The sequence below is a fragment of the Mus musculus genome, chromosome 15 (genome assembly GCF_000001635.26).
Source record: "Mus musculus strain C57BL/6J chromosome 15, GRCm38.p6 C57BL/6J".
Taxonomy (NCBI): domain Eukaryota; kingdom Metazoa; phylum Chordata; class Mammalia; order Rodentia; family Muridae; genus Mus; species Mus musculus.
In genome coordinates this window covers 42,682,860-42,697,707 of record NC_000081.6, presented here as the reverse complement: position 1 = coordinate 42,697,707, position 14,848 = coordinate 42,682,860, and positions in this window count along the sequence as shown.

Here is a 14,848-nt window from a genome sequence, read left to right as displayed (position 1 = left end):
GGGACCGTTCTAAGGAATTGCTTTTAGAGAATTAGCCATGTACAAAACTGCACTTTGACTAATTGTTCATTGTCAAGTCATTCTAAGTTACCAGTCCTAGAGCTTGCAGGAAGACCACACAATGTAAGAACTGGTGGGAAAGACAATCCTTTAAGAGCTGGTAGGAAAGAGAACTCTAAAGGAGTGAAACAAAATGTTTGGAGGTGCCATCATATATTTACCAGTACAATAATTTAAGTAATCTAACAAAATGTTTGTATGTAAAAAGCAAAATATTAATAAAAATTTGAACTGCAAGATAGCAAGGACAGTGGATTCACTTTATACTTAAATGGCTCAAATTTAGGATTAACTGAACCTTTTGATTTCTAACAATAGTTTGTTGTTATCCTCAATACTTGTGGCTATTTTTGAGTTTTAAGATAGGTCAAACTAAACCTAGGTCATTACTGTCTATAATAGTCCTGGGTGTACATAGCTAGACACATTGCACATGTAGAACTCAGAGCAGTCAGTGTGTTGTAACAAGAAAGTGATATGAGCCCCTTATTTGGGAGATTCCTTAAATAAGAAATGACTGTGATTCTTAGAATCTAACTTTGGCTCTTTAATAACCACATGGATTTCTCCAGCAATGATCAGCCACCTTCAGAATTAATTTCCCATTGCTCTGCTATGCCCAAAGCCCTCTGCCTCAGATCTCTCTAGTTGTGAACAAGAATGAGTGTACAGCAATGTAATAAGTAGGAGACTATCCAGCTGAGTCAGGGCCTCTGTCTGTCTGTCTGTCTGTCTCTCTCTCTCTCTCTCTCTCTGTGTGTGTGTGTGTGTGTGTGAATATACAGGTATGATGAGGCTATAACAAGATGTCATATGTCTTCATTTATTGATCTCTGCTTTACCCACAAGGCACGGTCTCTGACTGAGCTAGGAACTCATCATTTAGATAGTCTGGTTGGCAGTAAGATCTCAGAATCTTGCAACCCACACCCACCACTGCAAGGGTTCCAGGCATTGACAACCAGGCCTGGCATTTTACATAGGTGCTAGAGATTCACACTCAGCTCCTCATGCTTGTAGATCTCATACCCGCTGGGCTATCTCTGTGCCATGTTCATCTGTCTTTAGTTGATAGATGCGGCATTGACTTTTGTGGAAAGGAAGGAAAGTTACATGAATTGAGCATTATTGCAAGCTAGTTTTAAAGCAGACAGGATAAAGAGATCAGAGAACAAGCTGGAAAACAGTGGCAAAGTGAGCAACACATCTTCTGAACTGTAAGTCTGAGTTTCAATTACTCTGTGAATAATGAGATCATGGGATTTGGAAACATGACTCAGTAAAATGCTTACTGTGTAAGTATGAGATCCTGTGTTCACACCTCCCACACACATGTAAAATATTGAGCATGGTGGTATACATACCTGAGGTTGGGGCAGAGGCAGGAGGATCGTGGGAGCTTGTTGGCCAGCCAATCTAGCCGAAATAACGAGTTGAAGGTTCAACTGAGAGACCCAGCCTCAAGAAATAAGGTGGAGATAAGTAAAGATATCATCATTGATTCTGACATATTGATTCATACATATGTATCCAGAGACTGCCCCTTCTGGGGATCCATCCCACAAACAACAACCAAACCCAGACACTATTGCAGATGCCAACAAGAGCTTGCTGACAGGAACCTGATAAAGCTGTCTCCTGAGAGGCTCAGCCAGTGCCTGATAAATACAGAAGTGGATGCTCACAGTCATCCATTGGATAGAGCACAGGGTCCCCAATGAAGGAGCTAGAGAAAGGTCCCAAGGAGCTGAAGGGGTTTGCAGCCCTATAGGAGGAACAAGATGAACTAACCAGTACCCCCAGAGTTCCCTGGAATTAAACCACCAATCAAAGAAAACACATGGTGGAAATCATGGCTCTAGCTGCATATGTAGCAGAGGATGGCCTAGTCTGTCATCAATGGGAGGAGAGGCCCTTGATCCTGTGAAGGTTTTATGCCCCAATATAGGGGAATTTCAGGGCCAGGAAGCAGGAGTGGGTGGGTTGTGGAGCAGGGGGAGGGGATAGGGGATTTTCAGAGGGGAAATTGGGAAAGGGGATAACATTTGAAATGTAGATAAAGAAAATATCTAATCAAGATGAGAAAAAATCTCAAAACAAAACAAAACAAAACACTACAGGCAAGTGTGTGCACACACAGCAAGAGAGACAGAGCCAGAAACAGAGAGACAGAGAGAGAGAGACAGACAGAGAGAATTTGTTCCTTACATGACTCAGAAATCTGCCTGCCTCTACCTCCCGAGTGCTGGGATTAAAGATGTGTGCCACTACTGCCCGGCAAGTTCAGATACTTGAGGTGGGAAATTACTAAGACAATAAATTGTCTCTTTTTCCATGGCTACTTACAGATATAAAATCAGGAATAGAGATGTAGGGATATAGATAGAGAGGTAGTAATAGATGAGCACTAGGTGGTTGGGTGGATGGATAGAAGGAAAAGCTAGTGATAAAGGTATCAGAAGGGCTAGGTAGAAAAATCATGGGAGAATCATCTGCTTGCACATAATGGTAGGCTGATATTTTAGTCTGGATAATATTATCAATCTCTTTAACTACATCGAAGAGAAACACCCCACTGTTCTTCTCTCATTAACACTAGAGCACAGGGTGGAGTTGGGTAACAAGCATCACATAGTTGTTTATTGACATGGCTTCTCACTTTTTGTCCAGATATTTTGGCATCTCATTGAAGCACAGATTTAGTTTCCATTGCAAAGTCAAGCTGGCCTCCACAGGCTGGACTAGGGGTTTGTTTGGTTTCGTAGTTATATGCAAAGCACCATGCTCTAAATAAATCCAAAGGGAATCAATAACAAAGTTTTGGCAGTGGTTTTCCTTCTGTGCATCTATTTTTTTTCTGTTTTGGTTTTCCCCAATGCCTTTTTACTACTGGGAGACTTCTAATGCAGTGGGGAAGGCCCCACCCAGAGACCTTTCACCCTTCCCCTGAACAGATGGACAAATGGAGCCAGCAAGGAAAGCAGGGTCAACACAAAGGTTAGTGGAGAGTGCTGTGTGGATAGGAGACTGTGAGAGTGTGTGCAGATTAAGGCTGCTTGTTCACATAGACTCCTCCTGCCCCAGGTCTTACTATTGCAGAGAAACTGGAGTTGTGCCCAGGAAGTTATCAGGGAACTGCCAGGAAGGAAAAAGAGGAAGGAGGAAAAAGACAAAAAGAGTGGGAGAAGGAAGAAGGACAAGAGAAAAACCCATAAATCTCGGGAAGGTTAAAAGTGAACCAGCCTAAAAATTGTTTTGCCTGGCTCTTGTATCAAGCAAGCATAGTGACCCCAGATACAGTTTCTCAAACCCCATGAACTTTCAAATGATGTTACAAGAAATTCCACTGTGTTTGCAGCTAGGAGAATTTATAGTATTCTTGGAAAGGATTTTTAAACATTGCTGGTCTTCAGAGAAACAACCAATACCATTTAATTTTCTCTATGCTCTTTGTATTTCCTCTTCCTATTTATTAATGCAGTCTTAATGCATGAAAACATTGCTCACTGACTTCAAACACCAGGCGTTCTGTTTGCACTATTTTATTTAAACTTCACAAATGACCCAGGAAGAAGGCATGGTCATTTCTCTACAGGGAGAAAGTGGAGAGGCAAATGTGAAGCAATGGAGAATCCTCCCCCAAAGTACATGAAATCTGAGTGTCAAAGCAGATCTGTATGGCTACAGGCTGAGTCTAACAGCTCTCTGGGTCCTTTACTAAGTCTCAGCTTACTCAGGTGAGAAAGTCCAGGCATTACTGATATCTGAAAATAGAGATGGGATCTAGGAGGTCAGTGTGTCCAAGGCAGTGTGTTATAATGGGGGGTTGAATTCATGCTCTCATTTCCCCCACAGAGTTAGCAGAATATGGAGTGATGTCATTCATCATCATCGCACATCTCTAATCCAAATATAGAGGGATATGAATAGAATAACAGATCATACTGCCTTTCTCTGCTTAATACCATGCATATCTTCTAATAACTTTTTTATTGGTCTGATTCCTTTTGGTCCCTGGGCAAACAGTCTGGCTTTCATGCCTATGGTTATTTATAGATGTGGCTTATTGGTTTGCCACATAAGACTTTATCCCTAGGGTAAACAACTTCCTTACAGGTGTCAAATAGCTTCATCATATTAGAGAGGTATTTTTCTTAATGTAAATTCAGAAAGAATTTAGAGGATTGAAAAGAAAAATATGGTGAATAGAATTTAGTAGTAAAATTTTTAAATGAAAAATCAAATTTGCTTTTGGCAGTTGCACATTAAAATTCTAATTTCAGTAATTTATTTCAAGATTCATTCACTTATAGATTAATGTAACTATAACCTGGAGAAAATTTTTAAGGAAGACTCCTTAAAATGTACAAACTGAAAAGTTATTTATGTCATACAAATTCAAAATTCTATGATATTTTAAATGTTACATTGTATATAATTGGTCATATATGTTGAGCCATTGAAATAAGCTAACTCATCATCCAATATGTAACTCATATTTTGGTCTGGATTTAATTATCCTCACTGATTCTTGGGTAATAGATCCATGTACAGTTTCTGCCCATGAAGTGTCACAGTGGCAGAAATGTTATTAACATTGTGCTGAACCTCTCTCAAGACCTTTTACCTAATAAACTTGATAGAGCAACCTGTCAGAGGGCCAGAAGCTAAGAACGGTAGGCATACAGTAAGCGAGGTGAGCCAAAAGCCTGCTCCTTTGGGTGGCTCCTTAGCCAAAACCATGGGAACAGCTGTCACATGGAGGTCACAACACAAGGTAACAGGGCATGATATCCAGGAAGATGTAAAGCTAAAATTTGAGCAGTTTAAAAACTACTGAAGTAGATTAAAGATCAGAAAGAAAAGGGGTCTTTTTAGGTGAGTGGAAGACAGGAGCCTAAAAAAGTGTTCTTTTGTATCTGTTATAATAAAGAAACCTTTTATAGAAGTCTCTGTAGCTTTGTAGTGAAACCAAGGGCATTCTAAAACCTCTGTTCATCGTGGCATCCTTGGGTAAATTTGGTAGACATGTATTTAAAAGAGAACAAAATGCATTTCAGTGAACGGGATCATGCTTGTGCATTCTCTGAGATCACTGAACATGGAGCCTTACACAGCCTGATACCATATCCCGGTGGGACTGAGACTCATGCTTTAGCTTTTCCATATAATGACAGTAAACCAGAATGTGTGTCTATACTTTAATTCCTTGGGATACCAGATCACCGAAGCACCAAATTTCTTTTCTATTGTATTTTAAAATGTTCACCTTTGGTTAGCTCATTGGGCAAAATCATGTGCAGATAAACTGAGCTTGATCTCTGAAACCCACAAGTTAGAAGAAGAGAAACAACTCCTATAAGTTCTCCTCTGACTCCTGCCTGTATACCATAGCATGCACACACACATGCACATACACACACACAAACATTCCTACATATAAATACACACAGAGACATATGTACCCACACAAATTCACATGCACAAATATGCATACAAAGACACACACACAAACATATACACACATAAACATGCATATTATATACATACATACACACACAAGCATGTATATACACACATACAAGCATACATACACACAAATTTACATACACTCAAACATACAAAGAGAGAAACTAAAAACTTTGTCTTAATTATACTATAGTCTTTCATTTTGAAGGTGAATCTAAATAATTTGATGTTAAAATGTGAAGGAGAAAATAAAAGATCAGAGAGAGGCGGCCCCACACCTTTAATCACAACACTTGGAAGACAGAAGCACGTAGCTCTATGAGTTTGAGGCCAACTTGTTCTACAAGGTGCATTCTAGAACAGAGAAATCCAGTCTGGATAAACCTAAGTCAACAGCAATAAAAATAAAAACAAAAATTGTATCAAAAAGTATAAGTTAGATAGAAAGAAGTGGAGTTGGATAGTAGAGAAGTGGGGAGGATTTGAGAGGAGATGAGGAAGAAGAAATCATGATCAGAATATGTTATATGAAAAATTTTGTCTTATTGATAGTGTCTTTTGCCTTACAGAAGCTTTGCAATTTTATGAGGTCCCATTTGTTGATTCTTGATCTTACAGCACAAGCCATGCTGTTCTGTTCAGGAATTTTTCCCCTGTGCCCATATCTTCGAGGCTTTTCCCTACTTTCTCCTCTATAAGTTTCAGTGTCTCTGGTTTTATAAGGACCATCCAAAGACTGCCCCACCCGGGGATACATCCCATACACAACCACCAAAGGCAGACACTATTGCATATGACAGCAAGATTTAGCTGACAGGACCCTGATATAGTTATCTCTTGTGAGGCTATGCCAGTGCCTGGCAAATACAGAAGTGGATGCTCAGAGTCATCTATTGGATGGAACACAGGACCCCCAATGGAGGAACTAGAGAAAGTACCCAAGGAGCTAAAGGGGTCGGCAACCCTATAGGAAGAACAATAATATGAACTAACCAATAGCCCCCACCCCCAGAAATGTGTCCCTAGTTGCATATGTAGCAGAGGATGGCCTAGTCGGCCATCAATGGGAGGAGAGGCCCTTGTTATTACAAAGATCATATGCCCCAGTACAGGGAAATGCCAGGGTCAGGAAGCAGGAGTGGGAGGGTTGGGGAGCAGGGCGTGGGGGGAGAAAATAGGGGACTTTTGGGATAGCATTTGAAATGTAAATGAAGAAAATATCTAATAAAAAATAAAACTAAAAAATAATTTTATTTTCAATAAAAAGTGAGAAAAATTCTTAGAAGGTGTACATTTGGTTGTTTTTAAATTAACATTATTTTTGTGTGTACATGGTTATGTATATCTGTGTCTGTGTTTGTACGGAGGGTAGATATATGTGCATGTAATTACAAAGGCCCTCAGAGGCCAAGGATGGGATCCTGTGGAGATGGTGTTACAGGCAATTTTAAGCTGCCCAACATGGGTGCTGGCAGCTAAGCAACGGCAGCAAGCACTCTTAGCTACTTCAGTCACTCTGCAAGCCATATTTTTAATTGTCAATTTGGTCTCTTCTAAGTACCATGGGATGGGCAAAATCAGTCTACCTACCAGTTAAATAAGTAACTTATTTTGTCAGCAAGGCACCCTGTGAAGCATAAAGACAATCTGTCTTCTTTGTTTTAAATAATATTAATCAAATCATAAAATAAGCTTCTCTTCCTTCCTTCCTTCCTTCCTTCCTTCCTTCCTTCCTTCCTTCCTTCCTTTCTTTCTTTTCTTTCTTTCTTAGCAATGTTCTTGGCTAGGAAATCAGGGTCAGGATAGCAATGTTGAGATTCATTCTTTAAGATAAAAGCTGTCAGTTGATAGAGTTTATCTTGCATACCATGAAGCCAGCATCGTTTCTACTCAGTTATAATGGGACAATCCAATTGTTCTAAGACCATTTATTGTAAAGATCGTTTGAGCACTGTTCATATGCTAAATTTCTCAAGTATCTGGTAATTTCTATTTTGAAATCGGATATCTGAAATACATGTGAAAAACAGCTATCTAGACACCATGCCTACAAGACAGCAACAAAAATAAAAAAACAAAGCAAAACAAGCAAACAAACAAATAGTATTATTCTGTTATTTCAAAGGATACTTCCAAGCCATTATAGCATATCCTGCCTGTCCTTTTCCACAACTTGCCAAAGGGTAGGAACATATATTGAGGAAAATGAACTCTGAAACATATATCCTTAATGCAAGGATAAATGTCTCACTAACAGTCACTGCTTTTTTAATGAACAAACTACAAATCTTTCATCATGAAAGAGAAAAAAAATGACATGTCCAAAGACTTTACCAAGTCTAGCAAAGTATTATACTCTATTCTCTTGTCTACAGTCACACTGATTCTCTGGCAGCAGTACCACACAGTACAAAGCTTGCTTTTTGTGGAAAGGAGTTTAGTTCTGTATATTGGCAAGTTCAAATATATTGTTTTAGTAACTCTGCTGGCATAATGAGGTATAAAACTAAGAGCAAAGCCAACATCCCTGAGGGCAGCATACCCAGGCTAGTGCATTTCTCACTATTGCTCCTATTCTATGTCCACGTGTGCGCAGAAAATTCAGGAAAATGTGCAGTCTTTCTGACATTTCCTACCATTTGTGTCTCTGCTTAAAACAAATCTCCTCAAGAAGGTGACGAATATGATACTTGCTGGCGCCAATAGATTGCTTTCCATCTGGCTTGGTTGTTTATTGGTGGGGCTGGGAATTGACCACCTCAAGGCCTTATACACTCAAGGACTTCTGCCCAGAACCAGAATCCTAATTCTGTTCAACCAAGTGTAGTCTGGATCAACAGCTCCAACTTGCTCACTTCAGACTCCTCTTCTCTGGGACATGAACCCAGATCATTGGCCAGTTGTCAGCCTCATCATCTCTCATCCGAAGCCCCAACTCTGGTAGTTGACTGTGAGACACATGCTTGCCTTGTTTCCCAAGACATACAGCTACCTCGTTTATCTGTCTCTTTTGGTTTTGTTTATCTTTCCTCCCCTACCATATTTGTCACTCCTCCACGAGCTCAGTGGCTAATTTCTCTTAATTTTCTTCTTCTTTGAACATTATAGTCACTCAGAGCTTGAAGATCAATATATATAACTATATAACTATAACTAGATAGATAGATAGATAGATAGATAGATAGATAGATAGTCTTATCTCTTTCCCCTTCCTACTTTGATCATTGCCTCTATTGTCTATTATCAATACACTCCCCAGATTTAAATTCCAGTCCGAAGATTTAAACAGTCCCCAGATTTAAATTCCATTGTATAAAAATTACCTTGATCTCCAGTTATGGATTCCACAGCTTAACATTTCTCCTCCATGTGAATATCAAGCTTACCTTTAGGTAAAACAGATAATATTCCTTTTCTCAGAAATCCTCAGGTGCATCCCATCTCAGAGTGGAAACCAATGTTGTACTGACTGGGAAGCCCTCTTTCTCTCACCCATACCCTTTACTTTAACCCCATTTTCTCTATTCTCCAGATTTCATGACTGCTCCACTGCCCTTTGAAGAAGTTAGAGGTTCTCTCTTGTGTTAGTCTTCAGTTGCTATTGTAACAAATTGCCATGAACTTAGTGGTTAAGGAAACACAGATTTATTATCTTACAGTTTTGTAGGTCAAAAGTCAATCTCTGATCTCACAGGGCAGAAGTTAAGGTGTTGGGAAGGCTGTGTTTTTTCTTTTCTTTTCTTTTCTTTTTTCCTTCTTCTTTTTTATCCTAGAGGATCTAGGGAAGAATCCATTTCCTTGTTTATCCAACTCTGACGGCCACCCACATACATTGGCTTGTGGGAACTTTCCTCTACCTTCAAAGTATAAAACTGCATCTGTCTGACCTCTCTTCTATATACCTCCCTCTGGTCCTCGCTGGAGAAGCGTATTGACTCTAATGAACCACAGGCTACAATGCTCTCCAATGAAAATTCTCCACATTTTAAGACTGAACATTTTAGGCATATCCAAAACGTTCCTTTGCTATCTAAGGTAATATATTTAGTGCTTTAAGGATCATTCTGTGCTTTTTCATGGAGTTCTACCTTGCAGAGTCATTCCTTTAGACACTTAATGCCTAGTCACTAAGTCACTAAGGCCATTATGGCATTCCAGAACCACCACCATCACCGCAATATATGTCGCATTGTTTCCCTGCTTCATTCTTAAAGTAGTGCTAATACTCTCTTACTTTCTCCTTTTGCTTAAAGTCTGTGTTGTGTCAATAAAGCTTGGCTAAATTTTCATTTAGCTAAAACATTGTTCTGCTGCAATCCTGGAAGCCAAGAATGCCAGCAGGATTTCTGGTTTCTGGTCCATTTTTGTTTCTTTTTTTTAATTGAACATCTTTCCCTGGAACCTATGTGTGATCATATGAAACAAATGGAGAAGCACCTGGACATCTCCTGGGATTCCAACTGGACTGACTCAGTATCTCTTTCTCCCTCACCACATTCTCTTTTGTAACTTCTATTAAAATCCATGGACTGGCAGTTCAGTGGTACCTTGTTTCCTGGAATTCACTCCTCTAATGAATGAACTATGCATTCTTTCTTTCTCTAAGCTCCTTACCATAAAAATCTCTTTCTAAAACTGACTCTTCTGTTGCCTGTGAATTTCATTTTTGGATTTGAGTGACAAGAAAATAAAACTACTGTCATAGAGGAAGATGTCATAGGTTTCAAAAATCCAAACCCCCAAGTTAAAATTCAACTTAGAAGAGAGACAAGAACTTCATCACTCTCAAAGACACCCCATGTCTTCCCATGTCAATATTTTTAAGTTCCTCTATGTTATTGCTTGTATCAGTATTCCTTTTCTGTGAATGATTAAATAATATTCCCCTTATGGATCTCACAAATTTTCTTTGTTCATTCATGTGTTCCCATTTTGCAGACATTATGAATGGCTTTACTTCGAATTATATGGTGCCACTTTGATATAAAAAAATAATTGCTCCAGAATTTCATGATTTCATAACAGAAAGAGGCCCATATAGGTTTTGTAGTTGAAAAGAAGACGATTAGTGATGCCAAACTTTATGTAATTTACTTAAAAAAATCAACTTGTTAATACTAGTTTCCCAATCCTTTCATTCATTCCAAGTCTAAAATCAGATATTGGAACGTATGATAATGAAAACACAGACACTTGTTTCTTATTTTGGGAGAAACTAATGCTTCATGAGAACAAAAAGAATATGTCATCATAACAGCAGTTGTTAATTATTAATTGAGATAAACACCATGTCCTTGTGTGTAAAAGCTCTAAAATATAAATTTAAGAGATAAATTAGTTCAACAAAAATAATATGAGCTCTTGAAAGTGTTTTGTGCTAATCTTCGTGTCCTCAAATGCTCCAAAAATTAAATATACAGTTTTTTTTTTACAGGCACTAACTTCAGTGTTTATTTTCCTAAAATGAAAAACACACTCCAGAAGTATGCCATACATATCCATGGTGGTTAATTCTCTTTATGGTAGACATATTTAATTGTCTTTCTGGCATTTATTTCTTAGTCTTATGCATTCTAACCACAAGTTTTCAACCATGCCTACACATTAAAAACTGATGTCCTTTAATATATACAAATATGTTCAGACTACATCCAGAACTACTGAACCAAAATCAGAAGAGTAAACCCAGGCTTCTTTATTTGTGTAAAAATCACAAGGTGTCACTAGGTTTAAGTTGTGAAGAAGCAACCCACATAAAGTACCTAGCTTAATTTTCAACAAGTCTTGTTTAGAGAAGCCATGCACCATGCAGTCTTCAGTTTCAGTAGAAATGAGGTGGGTCAGGAGTTTACATCACATATATGTTCTCAGGTGGTCCTGATGCTGGTCAATCAGGATGACAATTTTCGAATGATTGATCTACCTTGTTCCTTGCATTCAGGAAAGTCATCACAAATCTCCATACCAATAGCTTTACAATGATTATTCATGCGTTTGAGGGAATTTGCTTTAGTGCATGATTTACAATGATTGGGCCTTTAAGTCACATATTCAGCCCAAAATGTTACTCCCATAGAGCCCGAGTCAAAGTCCTTATTCTTGAGTTTCAATTTCTTCATCTGACAACTGGAACTAGGTAAATTATTTTGCTCAGTGATTAAATTTGAGGGGTCAGAGTAATAGCTTGGCAGGTGAGAGTGCTGGTGGTTCTTACAGAGAACTGGAGTTCAGTTCCCAGAAGCCACATGCAGGTGGGGAGAGAAGGCTCCTAATTATCTGGCACTATGGGATCTCTGTCCGTCTCTGTCTGTCTCTCCCCCAAGTCTATCACATGCACATAGATGTGAATATTTTTAACTAAATTTGGTAATGTATATAAGCCAATTGACATACAATAAATATAATGTAATTATTAACTTTTGGGGGGTTAACAATCATGTTTTAATTTTCAACTCTTAGAACTCTGCATTTGTTTAACTCTCTGTCAAGTGTTCTGCTTCTTATTGGAATGACAAATAGGATAATACTAAAACCAGAAAGAACTAATTTGGGAACCTAAAAAGGCAGTCTATGACAGCGCTGATTGAAGGTTTGTATATATGTTGTGATCAAATGATTATGGCCTGAAACTGGGAAACAGTGAGTCTCTACAGTGCCTGGAATTCTTCAATGTTCTTTCATCTTTAAAATGGCAGCAATAACATAACCTACATATTGGGGTGTTGTGATGATCATAACTGATGAGGTTTTGCTGGAATATTGTGTAGCACAGTTGTTGATATACTTTAGGTACTCAGTAAACGTTAGCTCTTGTTAAGCCAAGGCTAATTGGTTCATAACTGGTTCTTTAAATATTAACTTTCTTCCCCCTGTTTTGAACTGATGTGTTTTTATGGCTTTCTGAAGGGGTTGAGTTAGGAATGTCAGTTCTCCAAAGGGACTGAAACTCTTGAGAAGAAATTTATTTACTATTCCCCTAACACTCTTCCAAATGCAAGTTCATGGAGGAGTGAAGGCTTATCATAGATACTAGATAACATACGATTCTTCCTATTTCCATGTGCAGGGGAAGAGTGACTGGAGTTCGGTCTGTTATTCATTTTGATTCCAGACCTTCAGGTGGGCATTTCTGTTGGTATACAATACTGAAGATGCAGCTGCTGCCAGCAGTTTCTGCAATGGCTTCCCTGTATGAGGCCTAGGGGAGTTCTTCCTCTGTTCTCTGCCAAGATAAATGGATGAACCTGTTTCAGAAGAATTGTTTGCTTTGCTGAAGCTATTACAGAATGAAAGCGATCTTCAAACATGCTGGACCTAATGCAAATTCATCTTAAGAAACTTCCTGACAATATTATTTTCCATAGACATATTGACTGAAGATGTTGTGCCATTTATTTTTTAAGAGGAGAACTAAGTGGTATTGCCCAACATGTGGCCCACATTCCAGTAGGAATCCCAATGTTGGATAGGTTATTCCTGCACAGATATTCATTTTAATATTCTGTGTTTACTTTAACATATGCTAGGGAAAATACAAGTGTTTTATTTTCCAACTGCTGTTGCTTAGGATAAATCTAAGAAAGCTAAAGGCTTAAATTTCAAGGTAGCGAGGAATGCAACAGGAGAGCGGGGATGGCAAACAGGAAGTTAGTATGAGATTACTATAAATTTAGGGAGTATTTTGCAAAATATGTAGGTTTGGCATCCCTGGAGCATGTATTTCACAAGATAATGGAAAATAATGTCAACCAAAACATGGCCACAATGATCTTTTCTCGTTTCCACTCATTTCAGGTTGCTGTTTAGCCTTTTCTTCAATTGCCTAAATTCTTCTTTTTAATACTATTACTATTCTGAAGGAATATGTCAAGGGGAATGAACCGCATCATGTAGTTGGTAGAAAAGGAAGCAGTAACTTTTCAGAATTAAAGGGTATTATGATTAGGATTACCACAAAAAGGTCTAATGTTTGCCAGGCACTATTTGAACTAAGAATCTGATTAAGGCAATCATAGTTTTAAATACTGGAATTTATTTCCTAATTTAATTGCCAAATTCCTAATCAGATTAGAGCCTGGGGTGGTGGTGGGGCACAAAACTGACTTGTGGGGTGGGGGGAGTTGATAAAATAAAACAATGTTTCCTTTGCTGTGTTTATGCCCTGTCACAGTGCATGGTTTTTCTAAGATTAATATTAAAACGTTTCCTTTCATTGTCATTGTGTCAGAGGCAAACATTATCTCCCAGGAAACAGAGTGAAATAATATATGCCCCAAGTCCAGACATAAAAGACGATCTTGCAAATAAAGTCATTTGGTCGAACTGGCTGCAAATGAGTTGGATGACAAGTCATGGTGGTCAAGCTCTGAATGACATCCTCATTGCTCCCATGGGCTCTCTGAGGATCCAGTTCTTCCTTCCAAATGTGACTGATTCCTTGCCTTGTTTGCCTTACCAGTTGCTTCTCTGGCCTCACTACTTAGAGCAGAACTCTCTCCCTAAGTTGTTCCCAAGTTGTTTCATCCACTCAACAAATATTTATTCAGCACCTATTGTGTGCCAGGCCCTCACTGTTCCAGGTGAAGGGGATGGAACAGTGAGGAAGAACATTAAAGCCACTGCCCTCAAAGAAAACAGAGCTGTTTACACAAGCTAATATTGTGGATGTGACCATCCTTTCATTCCAAAATATGCTTCTTAAATTTGTGATTTTTTTAAAGAGGTTCAGAAATGATCTTCAGTGTTTAAGAGGATAAAATGATAGCGAACGGAATTAGATAAACATAGTCATAAAATTCAATTAAACAAGGTCAAAAGTAGGACGAATGTTGAACACAAGAGAGAACACACACGGAGAAAACCAGGAATCACCATTACCTTTTATAGCCTTTCAGCATTGAGCTCAGCACTTTACACTCATTGCATTATCGATTCTTCACTGCGTCTCCACATATGTTATGTTATTATCACTATCTTTATGTTACAGATGAGAAGGCCCAGTTTAAAAGAACTATTTGGTATAATGCCATCCAACTTGTAATAGCTCAGACAGGAACCAATAAAAACCCAAACCAAAATGAAAACAGCCTTCTATGTTCAACCTGGTCCAAAATGTGATCACCTATCCAGGCAAGAAAGAACAAGACAGCTGTGACAATGCTGCACTGGAAGTAAGACTAGGTGAGCAAACATGAAAGTGAGATTCAAAGAGAAGGAGAAGAATATTAACAGAATTAATGTATCTGTTTCCAAATTATTTTAAAACCTGAGCTTACAGATGATGGAGAACACTGCCCTCTGAACATAACTCCTATACCAC